This window comes from Myotis yumanensis, unplaced genomic scaffold, assembly GCF_028538775.1.
Source record: "Myotis yumanensis isolate MYYU_CA2020_CCGP unplaced genomic scaffold, mMyoYum1.0.hap1 SCAF_2, whole genome shotgun sequence".
Lineage (NCBI taxonomy): Eukaryota > Metazoa > Chordata > Mammalia > Chiroptera > Vespertilionidae > Myotis > Myotis yumanensis.
The window spans coordinates 2,237,045-2,252,135 of record NW_027223753.1 but is presented as its reverse complement, the minus strand read 5'-3'; positions in this window follow the sequence as shown (position 1 = coordinate 2,252,135).

Genomic DNA, 15,091 nt, shown 5'->3' with positions numbered 1-15,091 from the left:
GCGGGCACCACAGAGCCGCACTTTCTTCTTTCCCATAAGCCCTCAAGCACATTGACAGCCTTTGCATAAAAGACTTTTGCTTCTAATCATATCGATTTTACCATAATTAATTTTTAATGAATTTTCCAAAGCGTGTGCATGTACCGGCCACTCTATCTCACCGCGTATTAACACGGCCATTTCCACGCTGAAGGTGGGTGTAAATGAGGGGTAATTTATTAGCACTCGAGATGGGCTGACGTTAACCCAATTATCATTTGCATTTTGCCATTTATGCTTTGGGATGTGATAGGACGCGGATAGCAGAGGCGAGGTGATGGGATTCACCGCCCGCACGCGGGGACGTCTGCTGAATTCTAACCACAACTCGACCAGCTCGCGGACAGACTCCCACCGGGGGCCACGGCCCACTGTCCCGCTCGCTCTGCCTGCTGGTGGGCACTGGGCGCTGGAGCCACAGCCCCACCTGGTCCAGAGCTGGGAGGGGGTGGGCCCGGCCTTGTCCACACGGCACCAGGCTGGCGGGGAAGCCGGGCGATGACCGGCCAGGCCGGGCCGAGTGAGAGCAGGCCGGGCTAGCGGGCAGTGTCCTTCGCTCGCTGGGACCTAGCGGGGCTCTGCTCGCCTCCAGCCGGACCTGGGGAGCGGCTGGATGGGCAGCAGGAAGAGGAGGGGAGCGAGAAGTCCGTCCCAGGAGAGACCCGCCCCGAGGTGCACATGCGCAGGATGGGTGACCGCCGTCCGCTGAGGCAGCGCGCCACCCCGAGGTGTGGTCCCAGCGCAGAGGACAGCCGCCCTCCTCACCCCTTCCTGGCGGCCGGCGTGTCCCGTGGCATCACCGGGTCCCAGGACACAGGGGAGGTGGCGATGACAGAACCGGTGGCACCGGTGCTGTGGATCCGTGTTGTCAGGGACATGACACCCTCACCAACCCCCCCGCCCCCCAAAAAAGGAGGCTGGCCTCCCTCCTGCCAAGCAGGGCACTCCTGGCGCCCTAACTCGGGGGCAGGCAGACACCCGCCCGAAGGCGGACCGTGTTGGGGAACCTCACTCAGCCTCGCGTCTCCTGAGGGTGACATCCCTGCCTGTGAGCCCCGGGGAGCGGGGAGGCGGGCAGGGGGCTGCACACACCCCACGGGCCGTGCGTCTCCCCGAGGTCAGTCCACCCGGGTTGATGGATGCATCGCACCATGTGCCTGTTTACATGATTTACACCCGCCTGAGAGGAACGTTCGGCACCGGGCCACCAACCTCATTCCTGCCGGGAGCAGTTCCTCACTTTAGCTAATGGGCAGATGGCGCAGAGAGTAACCCACAGCCCACACCGCTGGCACTGCCCTTCCTCAGGGCACTCCCGGGCCACGCAGCCCGTGCCTCATCGGCTCAGAGACGGGGCAGGTGGGCTCTGTGGGTAGGTGGGGTCTGTGGGTAGATGGGGTCTGTGGGCAGGTGGGGTCAGTGGGTAGATGGGCTCTGTGGGTAGGTGGGCTCTGTGGGTAGGTGGGCTCTGTGGGTAGGTGGACTCTGTGGGCAGGTGGGCTCTGTGGGCAGGTGGGCTCCGTGGGTAGGTGGGCTCTGTGGGTAGGTGGGTGCTGTGGGCAGGTGGGCTCAGTGGGTAGATGGGGTCTGTGGGTAGGTGGGCTCTGTGGGCAGGTGGACTCAGTGGGTAGATGGGGTCTGTGGGTAGGTGGGCTCTGTGGGTAGATGGCTGGGGGCAGGTGCTCAGGGATGGGGCAGGTGGGCTGGACTAGGGTGAGGAACAGTTGAAGGGCACAGCCGGGCACTCACTCAGCCCCTGAGGCTGCCACCCCCACTGCCCCCTGACCCAGCTCACCACCCACTGAGGGTCCTGCCCAGCCAGGAGGAACACAGGTGTGTCCCCAAAAGAGCCACACCCACCCAGGTGGGCAGCACCCACCCAGACCACACCCCAGAGGGCTGACTTCCATGTGGTCTGGGGTCAACCTCCTTCCATTCTGGGCCCCCCGTCCCCCCATGACAGGGGTGAACCCCGCTGTGTCCTCACCTGGGCTGCACGTTAGGGGAGGAGCCCAGCGCCTGCCCGCCCTGGCTGGTACCTGACCTCAGGCCCCTGGCACTGCCTGCTGAGTCCCCAGGAGGTCCCAGCGGCAGCCAGCGGGGGCGAGGGACACGGCTGTGTCTGTGGTTCTCATGGGGCCCTGGGACAGCAGCAGGGGCTCCTCTCTGACGCCCACATTTTCCACACATACACACCCCCAAACCAAGAATCAGCAGCTGGGGTGGGGCCCCCTGGGCTCCCTGCACCTCCTGGAGCTGCTGGGCAGCATCCTCAGTCCCTCACTCCAGCTGACCGTCCGACCTCGGGCTCTGCGACTGTCCACCGCCCTGCCTCCTGCCCAGGCCTGGGAGCTGCTCCCTCCGGGCCCCTCAGGAAGAAGCAGGACACGTGGTGAGGCTCCGCCCGGCAGGTGCGTCAGAGAGGGGGCGCTGCCTGTGACGCCGAGAGCATGTCCGCAGTGCCAGTCCTCCACCCAGATTGGAACCGGCCAGGGGCCGCTTCCGGAGCCAGATGAGCTGGGCCGGGCTCTCCAGGGGGGCCCGAGGCCCAGGGCGCAGAGCAGAGGGACCTGGCCACAACCCTACACAGGCAGCAGGGGCTGACCCTGGGGGGCCTAGACACGGAGGGGGCTTGGGGGGAGTGGGGGCTCCACCAGCAGAAGCCCCTTGAGATGTGGCCCTGAGAGGAAGTGGGCGGAGGAGGGAGGGTGCCAGGCTGGCCAGATGCCCAGGGCGCAGGGATCTCGCATCCCCAGGTGCAGGTGGCACAGGCACACACAGAAGGGCCCTGCTCCCGACCTCCTGTGACGAGTGTCCCTGGAAGCGCCCCACCGCCCAGACCAAGTGCCGGCCGGCCGGGTGGGGTCCAGGTGGGCGTCCAGGTGTCTGTCCACTTGGCCCCCAGGGCAGGGGGGCCTGCAGTGCACAGTGTGACCCCCAGGTGGCAGTGTCACCCCCAAGAGGCCTGGTGGGACAAGGCTGCCCTTGGGGTTCCTTTGTAGCAGCTTTGGGGGGACGGAGAAGAGCTGGTGGTGGGAAAGGGGGCGCCCGGAGAGCTGGAGGAGCCGACGGCGCCCTGTGCACCAAGTCAGGGTTCACCCGGTGGACGGGGCGCCCAGAAACCAGATATGCGCGCTCAAACCCACCCCCCAGCACTTGCCCTGCCCTGACTGACAGCCCCAGTCACCGCCCCTCCTCCCCTCCACCCTCCCATCCCCCCCAGGCTCAAGGCAGCGCTTCAAACCCTTCAGGATTTGCGGCTCCTGGAGACCTTCTAAGGCTGGGTGCTCACTTCTGCGTCTACCGCGAGCCTCCCAGATCCAAGGCAACGCGTCCGCGGCTCTGTTTCCTGAATGGCGCCTTTTCTTCGAGATTATTCCTTCAGCTGAGCTGTTTCAGAGACTTTCTCCCTCCCACAGCTCCACCCAGTCACCCATGTCGGTAAACGCTGGGTGCGAACGTCACAAGGGGCCACTGCTAAGGCTGTGGGGTGGGGCCGGGGCTGGGAGCCGGACCCCAGCTCCCTGCTAGCCTGGGAGCCACACCGCTCCCCTGGCTCCTGGGACCCCACCTCTACCTGCCCACAGCCTCCCTTCCCTCCCTCGACTGGAAAGGCAGCCGGGGAGTTGCTGATCCCACAGAACTGCTTTTTGCAAGGGGGGGGAGGGGGGCCTGTGTTCCTTCCCTGGGGGATGGGAGCGGCTCAGAGATGCTGCCCAGTGGCCACCGCTAATGACCGGAGCTTCTCCAGGAAATAAAGCCAACCCGCCAGCAAGGGCCTCACGCACGCGGCTCCCAGAGAAACGCCTGGGACAGCCCCTCCTCGGCCCGTGGCACCCAGACCCCAGACACCTGTGAGGCAGCCAGGGTGGAGGGCGGGGGTGGGGAAGGGGTTCAGAGCGGGCAGGCTGTGCCCAGGGCCTGGGTGTTGTTTCCCCGGCCCGGCTGCTCCTCCCTCCCCGCACCGGCCCCCCCCCCCCGCCCCCCCTGCCTCAGGCAGCCGCTAGGCCTCATAAATCTGCCCAGCGTGGAGCCCGGGACCTAATTGAGTCTCCCAGGCGAACAGGGAGAGAACAGGGAGAGCCGAGAGGCAGGAGCCGCTGAGCTGATGGGCCTCAGAAGGGGTATTAATGGAGTGAGTCCACCGGCTTAAAACAAAACACAGCCCCGAGCACCAGCCCGCAGAGCGCGTCTCAGCAAAGCTGGCTTCTCCCCTGGGCTCCAAGCTGACATCCCCTCTTCGGAAGCAGCAAAAGCAAGCGAGGCGGCAGCTCTGAGAGAGAGAGAGAGAGAGAGAGAGAGAGAGAGAGAGATCGTCTGTGGGAGCCAGGCCCTCAGAGGGAGAGCCTTGGACTGTTCCGTCGGGGGGGCCCCCTGTCCTGGGCCTTCGGATGCAGGAATAGAGGCGGAGGGGAGTGGAGCTACAATTGGCCGGTGGTTTGGGGGGGGGGGGGGCATCATTCGATAAAGAACCCCAGCGTGCCTGCAAGTGGCCCGACCAAGGCCCGCGGGCCCTGCGGCCGCACCCCAGCGGTGAAGGTTAGAACTTTGCGGTCGTTGGGACCACGTGAGGGGAGGAGCACGTCGCTGCCGAGTGAGGCTGAGCTCACCCCTGTCTCACACACTCTGTGGTGCTCGCTTCTGCCTCCCCACAGGGCCATGAGCTCCACGGGGAAGGGCGCCCCGTACCCCGCACCCACCGTGGGGTTGGTGCCTGGAAATACACTGTAAGTAACGTTTGCCAAGTCCGTGTGCTCCCGGCACATCTGGGCAGGTGACGTCTGTGACTCCGTTTCATCGTCCCGCAGCCCTGCTGGATGGACACAGAGAGGGCCACGCCCCGGTTCCCCAGGCACAGGTGTGTCGGAGCCGCGGCCATGGAGGCGCCCGGCAGATGCCACCACGAGGGCCTGCTCTCCCTGGGTCCTCCCTCCCCTGCCCCCATGCTGCTGCCATGGCCTCCCCCATGCACCCGGAGGAGTAACAAACACCACCCGGAGGTTTCCTCCTGAGTCCTGGCGTCTGGACGCCCGAGTTCCAGGTGCGGGCAGGCGGGTTCTGCCTGAGGCCTCTGTCTTCGGCTGGTGGCCAGCTGCCTCCGCCCGGTGTCCACCTGTGTGCTTGCGTCTGGTCTCTGCTTGTAAGAACGCCAGTCCTATTGAGCTGGGGGCCACCCCAGGGGCCTCATTTTAACTCAGTTCCCCTTGAAAGACCCTGCCCGGATGCAGCCACACGCTGAGCATCGGGGAGTCAGGGCTCCGACACGTGGATCGTGGGAGACGCGATTCCTCCCAGGAGCTTCAGGCGCCCGGGGCCCCTTTCATCCGGAACGATCTCCGTGTCATTTACCCGGCGAACAGCGTTTCCACGTTCAATTACTTCTCAAGAGCTCGTCTGCTCTGCAAAGCCTCTTCATTTCGGCGGCTTAAGGAAGAAAAGGAGGGAAGCAAGCCCACTTAAACTTCTCGTTTGAACAGGGAAAATCTCATTAAGCTGGGCTCACGGGGAAGGAGCCGAGGACCGCGAGGCTTTCCGCAGAGAGGACTCCAGAAGCTTCCCTCAGCCCATCGCTCGGTCCTTGTCGGCCGAGAGAACCCACCTGAGACACAGATGCGAATCACGGTGACTGGTCGCATCGCTCGGATGCAAAGAGCATGCGACCTTCTTCTCTTTTTTAAATATATTTGTATTAATGTCAGAGAGGAAGGGAGCGGGAGAGAGAGAAACATCCATGAGGAGAGAGTCATTGATCGGCTGCCTCCTGCACACTCTACACTGCGCTTGGAGCCTGCAACCTGGGCATATACTCTGACCGGGAATCGAACGGTGACCTCCTGGTTCATAGGTCGACGCTCAACCACTGAGCCACGCTGGCCGGCTTCTTCTTTTTTATTATTATTTATTGTTGACACTAATTTCCCTGATCGGGCTAACCCCTCCCTCCCAGGCCAACCCCCTCCCTCCTGGACTGACCCCCTCCCTCCCGGGTTGACCCCCTCTCTCCTGGGCTAACCCCCTCCCTCCTGGACTGACCCCCTCCCTCCCGGGCCGACCCCCTCCCTCCTGGGCTGACCCCCTCCCTCCTGGGCTGACCCCCTCCCTCCCGGGCTGACCCCCTCCCTCCTGGGCTGACCCCCTCCCTCCCGGGCCGACCCCCTCCCTCCCGGGCTGACCCCCTCCCTCCCAGGCCGACCCCCTCCCTCCTGTTCATCCTCCCCGTGTGGTTAAGGGCAGCCGCCTCAACACCGCACCTGTGGTCTCCTCCCCCGCCCGCGGCCTAACGGACTCCAGGGGACCCGGGCCGAGCGCATGCGGCTGAGGCGGCGTCTCAGGGACGCGGTGACACGCAGTCTGTGGGTAATTCCCGCACCGTCCCCTTTGAGGGAAAGTAAAGGAAGTCAGTCAGCACCAAAGTCAGAAAACACTCTTCCCTTAAGTGCATGGGGGCGGGGTTTCCAACGGAGCCAAACCCGACTCCCCCAGGTTTACTGGCTGTTAAATGAGGTTATCAGCTCCCCGAGCAGCGATTAAACGTGTCAGCAAAGCCACCCGGTGCCACCGAAGCACTTAATTTTCATTAAAAAGTGACACCGCCAGCAATTACCAAGGACGAGCTGCAGTCACAGGTACTGACACTCGGCACAGAGGGTGACCCCGAGACGCCCCACGCCCCAGGTCTGCGCCTCGCTCCCTCCGCGGGGCCACGGGGACTCGGGGTGCCTGCTTCCTGCCCCCCACCAGGCCACGCGTTCACCCCCCTCCCCCCCGCACCCCCGGGCGACACTAATCCCTGGGGTGCGATGCCAGCGGCTGGTCATCACGTACTCACTTCCTCCACTCACACCCTTCACCCTGGGCCGCTTAATGGAAACACCACTGATGCCGCCCTCCTCCCTGCCGCCCTCCTCCCCTCCCTCCTCCCCTCCCCCTCTTCCCCTCCCTCCTCCCCTTCCTCCTCCCCTCCCCCCCTCCTCCCCTCCCTCCTTTCCTCCCTCCTCCCCTCCCTCCTCCCCTCCCTCCTCCCCTCCCTCCTCCCCTCCCTCCACGTCTGGGAGGCTCAGTGCTGCTGAGAACAAAGCAGGGCAGCCTGGAGCCCCTGCAGCAGCCAGGCCCCCACAGGACACTGCAGGGAGGTATGCCCCGCCAGCAGAAGCCACCACCCACGGACCTAGCCCCAGCCCCAACCCCAACTCAAACCCTGACCCCAACTCCTACTCTAACCCTGACCCCAGCCCCACCCCAACCTGAACCTGAACCCTAAACTGAACCCAAACACCAACACCAACCCTAACCCAAAGCCCAACCCTAAGTCTAACCCTAACCCAACCCCAACCTGAACCCTAACTCTAACCCTAACCTGAACCCAGCTTAAACCCCAACCTTAACCCAAACCCGAGTAGAACCCTAAGTCGCACAGTGGCCCTGTTGGGAAGACGGAAACAGGTGCTCTGAGCCCCGCACGCCGCCCCCCCCCCCACCTGGCTGAGGGAGGCGAGGACACAGATGGGGTAAGCCAGCCGCCCTGGTCCCAGTCCGTCCCTGTGAACACAAACACCCGCTGAGCCCAGGAGCTGGGCCCAGGTCGAGGTCGCATAGCTGGAAAGTGGCTGAGGCAGGTTCTGAATCCAGGTGCACCTCTGCCCGTAGCTCATCGCCTCTCCCCTGCGCCCAGTGGGGCTTGCGGATGGTGACGCTCGCTCACCAAGTCTTCACAGGGTCCTGAGGCTGGGGAGGAGCGGGGGGCGGGGGGGGAAGCATCCCGGCTCCTGCCTCCAGAGCTCTCCTCCTCCAGCGAGAGGCACACAGTGGGGGCACAAGAGGAGTCAAGACAGCAGCCTCTGATGCAGAGGAGACGGAGCCACACAACTCAGCTCCGCCCTGAGTGCAGAGCGGCGGGAGGAATGCGGGAAAGGAAATGAGGAAGGCATGAGCTAACACAGACAGTGGGGGGATGTCTCCGTGGGCCAGAGAGGCCCTAAACGCAGACCATCTGCAGAAACCAGGCCTGGGCGCCGGCAGGCGGGCGTGGTCCTACCCCCCGGGAGGTAATGGGACCAGAGGTTCCCCTCAAAGCAGGACCCTGGCGCCAGGCTCACTGCCCCGCGCTTACGGGCTGGTGATGGCCTGGGCACCACGGCACACTGTGACGCAGGACCCAGGGCCCATGCAGCCTGGGCACCAGGCACCAAGGACCTGCCTGTCTGCCCAGCGCTGGGCTGAGGAGCCCTGGTCGCTGTCCCCAGCGGCGGTTCTGAAGCTGGAACATCCGCCAGAAATCCAGGGCCGGGAGGGGTGAGCTCAGAGGCAAAAGAAAGCCAAAGGCCTCCGGTTCTGACGCAGGAAGAACTCGCAAGCCGACACCTGGGAAAGCCATCGGCCCAGGGCGCTAAGGAAGCCGATAAACAAAGCCCCAACGGCCGCGCAGCAGCGTGAATTCACCGCAAGTAACACGACCTGCGTGGAGCGGCGACACAGACTTTAACACAAACCCACGGGCGAGGTGCCAGGGGAACAGAGAAACAGCTCCCACGCCTGCAGGAGAAATTGAGGACTAAACTGCAAACATTACGTGGAACGAGGAGAGTGGGTAACATAAAACATCATCCGTTAAATTCCGAAAATGAAAGGTACGGCCACCGAGAGAAACAGCGAACAGCTTCAACGGCATGAGTCGGTTCGTCTCTTCAGGGTGCAAAGCGGACATTCGGTCTGCCTTCCACATGTTGGGGGGGGCCTGCCAGGTGCCAGGTGCCGGCCCCCGTCCTGGGAGCTGGACATTCCATGTGGACAACGCAGACGAAAGCCCCTGCCAAGCAAGGGGACCTGTCCGTCAAGGGCTGTGCTGTCCACGGAGGGGACACTTAGATGGCGAGAGGCGCCTTCAGAGCAAAAAGCAAACAGCAGGGGGGTAAGCCACGTGGGCTCCAGCACAGGGGACCGCCTGGCGGGGGTGGGCCCGGGCGGAGGGGGGCTGGGGGGTGAGGAGGCGGTCGGGCTGCAGCGCCTGCACGGGATCCATTCGCCCTGTGGGAACCCCTCACTGGCACAGGCTCCCGCGGGCACTCGGACCCCAGCCCGGGGCCGAGCGCAGAGCTGCCCCCAGGGCCCCGCGGAGCTGGATGCAGCCCCGGTTCCTGCTGCTCCGAGGTGCTCGTCCCTCCTCTGCTCGCCAGTGACCTGTGAGCTTGCGGAGCAGGCCTTGCTGGAGGCCAGGGCGGGGGCGCCGCAGAGCCCTCCTGGGAGGGCGGGTGTGGACCCAGCGGGCAGCACTGTCTTTTTATTTTTTTTTTATTTTTTTAAACATATTTTATTGATTTTTTACACAGAGGAAGGGAGAGGGATAGAGAGTTAGAAACATCAATGAGAGAGAAACATCGATCAGCTGCCTCCTGCACACTCCCCACTGGGGATGTGCCCGCAACCAAGGTACATGCCCTTGGCGGGAATCGAACCGGGGACCCTTGAGTCGGCAGGCCGATGCTCTATCCACTGAGCCAAACTGGCTAGGGCTTTCAGTATATTTTTATCGATTTCAGAGAAGAAGGGAGAGGGAGAGAGAGAGAGAAACATCAATGATGAGAGAGAGTCATTGATCGGCTGCCTCCTGCACGCCCTCCACGGGGGACAGAGCTCATAACCCAGGCAGGTGCCCTGACCGGGAATCGAACCCTGAGCTCCTGGTTCATAGGGTGACCTCAACCACCGAGCCACGCCAGCCGGGCTATTATTTTTACCTTTTGATGTTGCATGCGCCCCACAGCCCCACCCGGCAGGGTCGTTCCCGCCGCTTTACCCCGGGGGCGCCAACACGCGGCTGTAGGAGGAGGTGCTGTGGTGTCGAGGCCGTGGGTGAGAAACCACCCTACGGAGCCCGGCCCCGAGGGCTGGTCCCCAGCTTTGGGCAGCCGGGCTGTGGCTCTCGGGGACTGGGCTCCAGGCAGAACCGTGGCCAGCCACGCAGCCTGGAAGCTGGAGGGAGACCCAGGCCCAGGCTAGACCCTCAGGGGAGGCCAAGCCAGCAGGTTGGGGGCTCAGGGAGGTCACCAAGGCCAGGCAAACGCCAGCCTCAGGGGTGCTCTGAGCCAGGCCGAGCCAGCCCTCCCCCGCCCCCCCCCCCCCCCCCCCCCCCGCCGAGGCCAGGCCGTGGCCTGTCACCGTGAACAGGTGAGCCGCCCCCACGTTCCACCTTTCTTCTTCGGGGGCATTCTGACTACTTTTGGGCGTTTCTTCTCTCATGTAAATTTTGAAATCACAGCTCCACACGGCACCCTCCTGGGACTGGGACCGGAAGTGCACGGCTCTTACAGGTCAATTTGGAGAGAAGGACATGTTTACAATATCGCCATGAACTATTCATAAATAAGCAGTAGATCTCGACTTATTTAAGACATACGGATGTCTTCTACAGCATTCTAAAGCTTTTACAACAGCCCGGCCAGTGTTGCTCATAATTGCACATCGACCTATGAACCAGGAGGTCAGGGTTCGATTCCAGGTCAGGGCACAGGCCTGGGTTGTGGGCTCGATCCCCAGTGGGGGGCAGCAGGAGGCAGCCAATGGATGAGTCTCCCTCATCATTGGTGTTTCTATCCCTCTCTCCCTCTCCTTTCCTCTCTGAAATAAAATTTAAAAAAAAAGAATTCCTGATTGTTTTTTTTCATTACTACAAAGATCTTGCATATCTTTCATTCGTTCTTAGTTTCCTTTTACTGCCATTGCTTTTTTTACCGTGCATTTGCTTAATTTAAATGTTTAATTCATTGATGCTGCTGTGCAGAAATGCAATTAGCTTGTATACTGGCCTTATATCCGGTAATCTTCCTAAATACTCTAAATGATATGTACAATTTGCCTCTACAGTAGTTTGGATTTTTCCAAGACAGGCATGTCATTCTACAACAGTTTTATTTATTCCTCCTGGTCTCTGCACTTTTATTTTTCTTGTCTAATGGCTCCATTTAGTTCCTCCATCACAGCAGCCATGTTCCTAGCAGGGGACAGCAGGCATTCTTGGCTTAAAAAAAATGCTTTAGTGGTTTTGCTGTTGGGAATGATGTCAGCGGAAGGTGTTCAGAATCTTCCTGGCTGTTTTGCAGGTTGAGAGAGATGAGCTTCATCATAAAAGAGCTCTGGATTTAAGTAAACGCTTCCGCTACATCGAGCTGAACGTATTTTTCCTTCAGGCTGTTAACGTGGAAACAAATGGGTCTGTTCTCAGTGTTTGCTTTCTCGACTAAAACCAGTTCCGTCGCCACAGACGCCTTCGGTGAGTGTGTTTCTAGGGTTTCTGCACGACGTTCACGCTTGAGGTCAGCTGGGAATTCCCCTTCCTCCGCCGGCCTTCGCTTTGATAGCAACGTTTTAACGTCTTACATGGTGACTTCGCAAAAATACTCTCCGAAAAGTTTTGTGGACGAATAAAAGCATCTATTCCTTGAGGCGTGAGACGGTCTGGGCGCAGCGTGTTCTTCGTAGGAAGATAAAGAACTGAATTCCATTTCCTTAATGGTTATGGGAATATTCAGATTTCTCGTTTGTCTTCGGCCCGTTCGGGCCATTTATCATTTCCAAGGAGTTTGTCTCCGTTTTCCAATTTGCTGTCTGCAAAGGGCTCGTGGTTCTCTATTAACCTTCTGTCTACGTGGCAGCTCCTCGCCAGGATCTATGACGGGGTGGAGCGAGCCACCCTGCAGCCCGTAACACACACCACGTTATACGCCCAAAAAAGGAGGCGTGTTTATTGCTGAGCAATTACCTCTGAGTTATTAATGATTTTTGTCTTCTTGTTTGTGCTTCTCTTATATTTTCCAATTTTCATGATGAGCATGTAATGAACCGGGGAAAATACACAAATATTTCTTTGCCCCCAAAAGAGAGAAGAGAAACTGGCCTGTTAGTCAAAGCGTTTGCTCAGCCTTCTCTGCCTGCGTTTCTCCGTCCAGCGCAGATCACGCCCCACCCTCCGGGCCTTTCTCTTCCTCCCCCATCAACACTGTCCTGCTGGCCGCCCCACCCCCGGGCCACCCCGGGCGACGGACGGAGGGGTGGACACTCACCTTGAGCCAAAGAGGCGCTTCCTTCTCCCTCCCGCCGTGTCCCTGTGGCCGGACCCCGGTCCTTCCCCATCCATGCCGTCCTGACCCAGGTGCGGGCAGCCGGGCTGGGACAGAGCCAACCCCAGGGGAGCGTCAGGAAGTACGGACACTCCATCAGGCCGCCTGACAGTGACACTGCGACGGGCGAGGCTGGGACCCGAGGGCTTTCCGTGGGCCGGCTCCGCGTGTTTTCTCATTTAACCCACAAAACTCCCCGTTATCCTACCCGCAGCGGGGGGGGGGGGGGGGGGGGGGGGGTGGCGGGGGAGGGGATGTTGCGGGGCACAGTGGGGGGCGGCGGGGCTGGGATTCAATGCTGGCTCCTGGGATTGGTCTCTCTCCATCCTGACCCCATCGCACCCCGGCTTTGGAAAGCAATGGGGGGAGCGGGGAAGGAAGTCACCATCTCTCCCCACAGACATGGCTGAGGAAGAAACATGCAAACCAGCGTGTCTGCAGCCGCGGGCCCTCGGGCAGACGCCCCACAGTACGAGTCCAGATCAGCCCCGAGGACCCCTTGTGGCCGAGGTCCTCCCAGCTTCCCAGCCACAGGAGGACTGTGGCGCGTCCCTGCCCCAATCCCCAGACCCCGTCAGGTGACCTCATTGGGCGGAAGGGACTTGGCAGACGGACGGGGTTACGGGTGCAGAGATGACCCTGAATTACGGGCAGGCACTCAACGCCACCCGCGGCCTTAGATGAGCGAAGAAGAAAGGAGACTTCACCCACAAGGGGGGAGGCCAAGCAGGCGGGGACACCGACGGGGCGAGGTGGCCACAAGCCCAGGGAGCTGGAAGGGGCGAGGAGCAGTCTCCCCCAGAGCTTCCGGAAGGAACCAGCCCTGCCAGCACCCCAACCTCAGCCCCTCGGACCCAGTTCAGCCTCTGACCCCCAGGGCTGCTGTTGGCACCACCGAGTTTGGGGTCCTCTGTTACAGCAGCCGCAGAGGCTCACACCTCGACCAAGCCAGGCCGGACCCTGCTCTCCAGCCCCAGCTCCAGCTCCCCCTCCAACCACGGAAACAGGGAGGCGTGTTCCCAACACGTCCCGCTCACGCAGGCCAGGCCTGTCCGCAGGTGCTCTCAGACGACTCGTACAGCAGCAGCACGTAGACAACTCGGCGGAACCTGAAACGCAGCCAAATTGTCCGCTCTCCATGCGCACCAGGTGCCCATGGGGGCGGGGGGGGCATGCAGGGGTGTGCCTCTGCGGGGCATCACTTGCTGTGAGACTTAGCCCTCCCTTTATTTTATCCCTCAAAACACTCGCAGCGACAGCCCAGCGTGACTCAGCGGTTGAGCATCGGCCTATGAACCAGGAGGTCACGGTTCGATTCCCCGTCCGGGCACATGAGCAGTGGAGGCAGCTGGTCAGTGGTTCTGTCTCATCAGTGATGTTCTCTCTCTCTCTCCCTTCTCCCTTCCTCTCTGCAATCAATTAAATAAAACCTCACAGAGCAGATCTCCGTGACCCTCGGCCTCCACACGTCCTTCCTGTTGTTAGGAAAAGAGGGATCATCGCTCTGGGCCGAGCCCACAGCCCGACAGCCCAGAAGCTGGTGTCAGAATCGGGGCCCAGGGACGGCGTGAGACAGCGATCTCCGCTCGGTTAATTGCCGGTCTCTCGCTGGAGGTGGGGGGGGGGGGGGGGGGGGCGGGCATATCTGTGGGCAGGAAGTGGCCACAGCAGTCCGCCCGGCCGGGGCTCCACTGGGCTTCATTAGTGGAGACAAATGAGGAGCTGCCCGCGCCCGGACTGCGTGCCAGCTGGGCCAGCCCCGGAGGCTCGGCGGGCGGGTGCGCCATGGCCCCGGGAGCAGGGGATGGAAGAGGGGCAGCCCCAGAGGAGGGCATGTGCTGGGCACACACAGCGGGGACGTGCCCACCCCAGGACGCCCGCCACACTGGTCTAGAGCGCCTGCCCACCTGCGCGGGCGGCCAACACAAAGTGCCCCCGACCGAGTCCTTAAACGACAGCTTCATTTTCTCATGCTTCTGGGGGCCGGAGGGCCAAGGCCCAGGTGTGGCAGGGGGTGTCCTCAGGGCTCCCCCTGGTGTGTGACAGCCACCCCCTCCCTGGGCCGCACAAGCCTGTCCTCTGGTGTCGGCGTCCCTGCTGGTCCTCCTCCCACGAGGCACCCTCAGATGGACGGGCCCAGGGCCTCGCTCACTAACCCTCTGGAAGGACCCGGCCTCCCAGCGTGGCTGCATTCGAGGTCCTGGGGTTGGGACTTCAACACACGGATGTGGGGACACGATTCAGCCCCGAGCTGAGGCTCACCCCCGGGTCACCAGGGAGACCCACCAGCGTCTGTCCCCCATCCAGGCAGGAGCTGCTGCTGGACGTGCTTTCTCTGCCCTCGTCATCGTCCGGGAGGAAGGGAAGGCAGGCGCCCACCCCCGGGGCCAGGCCCTCCTCAGCCCAGGAACCGCACTCCGACCTGCTTCAGGAAGGGGGGCAGCCGACGGGGCAGGCCGGCTGGCCAGGGGCTGGTTGGGAAGTGGAAGAGCTCACGGGTGGGTCCCAGGCCGCCCCTCCCGCGGGTGGTCCCCCCGAAACAGGCTCTGCCCAGGGAGTGAGGACCCCAGACTCCGTCTCGGTCCTTCATGAGTTCCCGATGCAAGAAAGGGAACCACCCCACAGAGACTTTAACCCCTAAACCTGCAGGGAGGAGGCTCTCCTTACACACCCCCGCCCCCCGTTAACCCCAAGGTGGCCGACAATTAGCAGGCAGAATCCCTGTCCCACCCCCCTACCTCCCCCCCCCCCCGGGGCATTCCAGGGACCAAAGGGCAAACTCTCTGTGATTGGGTGGGGGGGGGGGGGGCGTCTCAGGGGCCCGGGATGAGCTGTGTGTGTGTTGACTGAGCCCCCCCGCCACTCCGTGCCCCCGAGACCCTTTCCTTCCCTCCTCCGTCCTCTGCCCTTATCTACCAGCATCTCTCAGAACCAGAACT